The sequence below is a fragment of the Nipponia nippon genome, unplaced genomic scaffold (assembly GCF_047370975.1).
Source record: "Nipponia nippon isolate SJK-2023a ecotype South Korea unplaced genomic scaffold, ASM4737097v1 scaffold_1, whole genome shotgun sequence".
Lineage (NCBI taxonomy): Eukaryota > Metazoa > Chordata > Aves > Pelecaniformes > Threskiornithidae > Nipponia > Nipponia nippon.
Window position 1 is genome coordinate 56876931 of NW_028262290.1, and position 6453 is coordinate 56883383.

The following is a 6453-nucleotide window of genomic DNA, read 5'->3' on the forward strand; positions in this document are numbered from 1 at the left end:
TTCTGGCTGATACACCATTTCCTTTGCTGTACAAGGGATTGCAGTAGAGATCAAGACTATGCTTATCTAAGTCACAGCTACCACCCCCTTCCCCCCCAAAAGTAATTTTACTCCTTGAGCATATGTGAGGGTGATACCATTCTGCAGTCAGAAATGTTTGAGGGTTGGGGTTTTCTTCAGCCTCCTTATATTTACTTGTTTGTTTCTTTATAACATCATGTTTCTGCTTGGAAAGATGTTTGGCTACACAGGAAGAGTATCCATTGAAATTTATTCTTCTTGACCTTTTGTGAATCTAAAATAAACTACTTTTTGGAAAGAAACCAGAGGCTCTCCTCTCCATTCCCTTCAAACAAATCTGACCTTACAGTTGTTTCTTGTGGAGGCAGCAGAAGCTTCTCTTTGAGTCAATGAAAAGGAAGCAGGAAAGGGTAAAATTTTCCTATGCTGATCTTACTCTTTTTTTTAAGTATTCAGATATTCTTTAAAGGATACTGGATTTTTCAAACCATTTCTCTTATTGACTGGGCTGCTTTGCCTGTCATGCACTACGCACTCGATTTTTTGTTGCTTTAACTGAGTATCTGGCTTTGCCCCGCAAACCCTGTACATATGTTCACTCTCCTGGAGCCCTGACATGGCTGCTGCTGTTCTCTCTAATGCGTAGCCAGAAGGGATGAGAAGAAGTGCTGAGACTGGACTGAACTGATGAAGTAAGTGACTGCAAGCCCCTCATACAGCCCTTGTGTGAATTTTGGGGGATATTCTCACAGCTGCAGGGGTCATCGGCTGGGAGAGCAGCAGCAAGTACTGGACAGCAAGAGCAGTGTAGGGTATTGCATGGGAAACAGAGGAAATAAATCCTGCCAGCTGATGAGGATTCAACACTGGCAGTTTTATGTTCCTGGCAGTCACAGTGAGGCATGTCCCAAGCACAGCATCAGCTTGCAGCCTATGCTGCTCAGGTGGATTGCTGGAGCGAGGAGATTCAGGTGGTGTCTGTGTAGGCCTAGAAGTCCCAGATAAGCTCTGATGTCTTCTCTTGTGCATCTCATCTCAGCTTCAGCTTTTCCCAGGGAGTGCTCGACTCAGTCTAGGAAAGAAAGTTGGCTGACTTATATACATAACTTTTTGCTTTTTCAGACTGGGGGTGTGTGTTTGGAAGAAGAAGACAAGCTCTGGTGGGCAATGACCATGAAGTTCTCAGTCTTAACTATGTGCATCTGTCTTATCCAAGTTTGAGGCTCCAGATTGTGCAAAGTACTTTAAAACCACTCTCTAAAATGAATAAGTAATGAACCATCCTGCACATTGCTGGGCAAAACAATGCCGTTGGAGGAGATCAGGAAAGGTTCCTTTCTGACAATTATTTTTAACAATGTGATACAATTTAACTGAAAGTTGGGGAACAGCCGGGGGCAAGGAGAGAAACAGCCCTCCCTTTGGTTAACCTTGCTCAGGAAATGTGAATCACTGAACTAAATAAAGTTTGTAGAAGATGCTTTGAAAATACTATGCTACGCCCTATAATTCAGCCAAGAATGAAGGAGGAGGGAAAAGAAAACATCAAAAGTCCCTGATTCTTTTTATATTGCTTCCTGGCACATTTCTGTTCCTTCTTCTCCCCACCCCCCAACAACAACAACAACAACAACAACAACAATCTTCTTTCTGGTTTTGTTTTGCTCTGTCTTTTTGTTTTTCTCTTTTTTTTAAAAGTCCTTTTCATTTTGTGAAGCTGGTACCATAACCTTAACAACAACCTTGTTGTCTACAGACAACAACAATGATGAGAAATGCCAAGCGAGAAGGGAGTCCTGTTGGGATCAGAGGACAACAAAGACAGTTTTTTAACATTTTTATTAAGACCTCATGATGTACACATGAAAAATTAATTTCAGAAAAAATGAACTGCTCTTCAGATGGCGCCGTTTAAATCTGGAGGATGTTAACATTCCTGCTGCATGACAAAGGTCCGCCACCCCCTGTGTTGATACTCATCCTGCTCAAATGGGCAATAACATCTAAGGATGAACAGAGGCTGTGGCACCAAATCCTGCTTGAAGGCTACTTTCACAGATTTATCTTGGGATTTTCTAGCATTCCTTGTCAGGGTCACTTTGCCCTTGAGGGCTAGGCTGCATGGCTCTAGCTCTTTGCCGGGCTCCAGCTGTTTCATCATTTGCACACGTTTGGATGTATGCTTTGGCAGAGAGGATAATTAGTGGTAGAGGAAGAAAGACAGCAGGAAAGTGCCTCCCTCGAAAGTATGGAAATGGGGGTTTCAGTGCTGTTTAGCAACTGCTGCTGTAGTCAGGTCACATCATGGGGAAAGAGCGTAACCTGTTTGTATGGACAAATCCACCCGCGGGTCCCCCCGCGCTGGCCTCAGTGGAGCAACGGGAGCTGGCGGTGGCACATGGTGGCTGGGTGACAGCAGGCGGTGGTAGGTGCTGGGGCCCCTTGGGCAGCAGGCTGTGAAACCCATCCCTCCAGCATCTGCCTGGCATTCGGTCTTACCTGTTTAATAGAAGTTTAGCAGGGGGACCATGTGCAATACACCTGAACAACTTTCCCCTGGAAAATGCCCGAATCTGCCCTACTCTCTTAACAGCAAAGAAAGCAGCAACAAAACTGAACAGTCTTATTTTCCCATCCTTTCTAAAAACTCATACTGCTAGGGGGACCACTGCTGCTCCCCGGCCCTGATGTACGCCTTGTGGGCAGCTCGGAGGGGTTAGGACCTGGGGGTAAGCAGCCGCCTGGGCTTTGCAGGGAGGTGGCAGCTCTCGCTGCCAGAGAGGCACCAGGACAGTAGAAGGGGGCCATGAAACTGGCTTGTCATCTGCTTTTCCATCTCTGCTTTGCTGCTTAACCCCTTGCCCCTCCTCATAAAAACAAACACGCGCAGCCTGACTTCCAGGTGCTTTTGCTGGTTAAATGCCCATCGCAGCAGACGCAGCCTGGGGAGGGCTGGGGCCGTCTGCAGGCTGGGAAGGAAAGGGGGTTTTCTCCCCAGGCCGCCCAGCTCTGCAGCCACTATTTAGCCCGGGGGCTGGACTAGCACACATGTGGCTCAGGCGCTCCCTACAGAGCAGTAATGACCTTTGCATCTGTAGCTCCACTGTCCCCAGTCCTGGTGCTTTCCCATCTGGTTCCTGCTATTCCCGTAAATCCCTGCTGGCTGCTTAATAGCAAGCAGGGAGTTTCAACGAAGCTGAGGTCACTTTGACTCGCCAAATGTCACCGCTTCTAAACTGGAACCAGACTGAGCTGAGGGCAGTGTTTGTGCTGGGGGGTGCAAGTGTCCTACAACTCCTCATCAGATGTCGATCACGAGCCCACAGCCTGAGCTCAAGGTTTGCTTTGTTTGAGGGTCAGTCTCTGGAGCACATTTACGAACATGCCACTGAGTGGACTGTCTTTTCTTTAGACATGGGTTTTATGCCAAAATCCTTAAATATTTTGGGTTTTTTGTGTTTGCACATACATGCTGTTTGTGTATACCTAAAGTTGCCTGATGTGCCCAGCCTTTGAATTACCATGTCCCTGTGGCGAATATGCACAAGCACCCAGTAGCCCAGCATGAGCAAAGAAATTTCTATAGATCTTTGAGGTCAGTGAAAGCTGAAAACAGATGATTTCTGACAACTGCTTGGCTTGCAGATCTGTCAGTAGCAGCAAGGCTCTGTGGCCAGTTAAGTACTACTGAAATAACCCCCCAGCCTGGCTGTGCTTCACTTTGGGGCTCTGGCTTCATCGTGCTGTCTCCAAGCACAGCCTTTTGGTGGGAGAGCTGCCTTGGAGATCACTGCACAGCAGGGCTGTGCTCTTGGTCTGAGGACAGAAGACTTGAAGCTGCTCTTCCATGCAAAGCTTGAGTGCCCTGCAGAAGTGATTATGCTGTCCTCGTACCCCCCACCCACCTTTTTTTTTTTCTTGCTTTCCTCCTCAGAAAGAAATGGGGGAAAGTTTGTGGGACAGTAGTGTTTGCTGATCTCGTGCAAAGCACAGTGACAAATGACAGCTGGAGAAGCCTGACAAGGCATGTAAACTTGAGCTAATGGAAACCTATGTGCCAGCTGAGTGTTTATTCAGGCCTGTCATTGTCAACAGAGACCCCTTTACAAGACAGGTATTGTTTGTAGTAACAAGTGCACCATGAAGGAGAATGTAGCTTTGAATTCTATGAATTTGCCTCTTTAAAACAAATTAAAAAGAAAAAAAAAGTCCTTAACCCATCCTTACATGGAATAATGGTAGTACCTAAATACCTGCTTAAATGTCTGCGTATTTCAGGTTTAATCAGTCTCATTTTCATAAATCAAGCTCTCTTTTAATTGCATTCTTCTCATCGGTACTGTTGAACCCATGTTACTGTCCCAAGTGTACGCATCCCGTTTGTCACCTTGAAGCTGTAGCTTTTGGTATCACTGACTGAAGCAGGATCAAAACGAGAAACAGTGGTGTCCCAATATCTTCTCTCTGCAGAACAAAAGGAAAGACAGTTTGTTGAGCAGACTGTCACCCTTACTCTTCTGGCTGTTCAGCAAAATGTCTCTCACCTAAGCAAACAATAATAAGAGTTCATTTTGAATAAAATTCACTGATTTGCAGCCACTTAGACAAAATCCATACAAACTCTTAAACACACCATAAACAAAGCACTAAATCTTGTGTCAAGGCTGCATTTGGATGCACTGTATCCATTCTGTAGAAGTAGGAGGGAAATATCCAAGGAGTTCTGCTGATCTTTGAATGAATCTATGACGTATGCTTTTTTGCCATTTTTAAAAAATAAAAACATCCTACAGCTGTAGAGTTCTGCTGACCTCATGAACCTATATGGATACTGGTGAACAGGATACCAGCTGATTGAGACTGAGAGCTCAGTGAATCTGAAATAGGACTAGATACTTAACACAGGTAACAAACTTCATCCACATTAGGCAATTTAATATAGAACTCAAGGTTTGGCTATCGGATCTCCTGAGTTGCATCACGGAGAAATGAATGTGTGATGGCACACACTGGAAATTCAGGACCGGTTTGTTTCCGATTCCACTCTGGCTTTCTGAGACAGATACTTAATATCAGCATGCCTCAGCTTCTTCTACTTAAAAAAAAAAAAACACACACTCAACAATACCTCCCTCAGAAAGATACTGTGAAATTTAATTGCCTGTAAAATTCTTGCAGATCTTTTAGAGAGAATGTCTCTTCAGAGATGTGTATCTGTACAAGGAAGCAGGTATTACTTTAAATGATGGACATTGCCATGCAGGGAGTTTTGAGCTGGGAAAGAGGAGTCCTGCCATAAATGCTGTCTCTTGTTTCCTGGCTTGCTGGGTCTTAAGATCGCTGCTGTGCCAGGGTGCCAGTAAGGCTCCCTACGCAGTCTGGGTGGAGCTGATTTAGGGACAGGCCTGGATGTGTTTGGGGTATGCTGGCTCACCACCCAGACCCCTCCCCAGTGTTACTTAATTCTCAAAGCTGCAGCAGAAGCTGTGGGAAGGCAGTCCTGCAGTCTGTTGTTGGAGATAAAGTTTTAATCTCTCCTGTTTTCCTTGGCACTCCTGCTGGCTGGGCACACAGGAAACGTGTTCGAGTCATTGATGCATGTGGCATTTTTGAGCAGCCTTGGGAGGACCCTGCTTACCAGGCTCTGCTCTCTAGTTTACCAGAAACAGCACTGAATTTGTCAGCCTCTCGGGAGCTTAACTGACTGTTATTTGGAAAAATGTCTGCTTCTGGTCTTAAGGTCCTCTGTAGCAAAGCTTTGAGGGTTGGCTGTTGAAGCCTTTGTGAAGCAATCTAAGAGGTAAAATGTAAGAAGCTGGTCCTGGAAATAAGTGGAAATGGAAACAAATTATATATTTGAGTAGATCAGGGGCAGAATGTGCAAAGCAATTTAACCCAGAGCAACAGTGAGCAGTGGATGGTGGAAGATTTGCTCTCAAGTGTTTCCGTTTTTCTTTATCAAATTGAAAAGTGAGTGAACTGCTGACATGCTCAGACCTCTGCAGGTAGTGACAAACTTTCTCAGATGCTACCAACAGCAGAATCCAAACTCTACCAGCTGCATCTGTGCTTGAATGCTGCGCCTGCTAGTTAAGTGCTTGACAAAGTTTCCTGGCCAGTGTAGGCAGTAATTAATTGGTTTATACATGTTTACGCTGGACAGAAACTAACTCCTTGTTAGAAAGAACCATACACAAAAGTGGATTTGGCAACGAGTCTAGACTCAAAGAATATGGGCTGGAAAGACTGTACCTTAAGTCACCTAAACAAAACATCTCGTTTCCTTTTGCTTCCATTAGGAGATATCTTTGAATTTTTACAATGAAGTATGTTGCAGAGATCCCCTGCTGCCCATGACTCAGGGCTCCAGGTCTGCAAGCAGCATAAACATATCGGCATTGCCCTCTGCCCAAGCCAGCCTGCCTGCTCTGA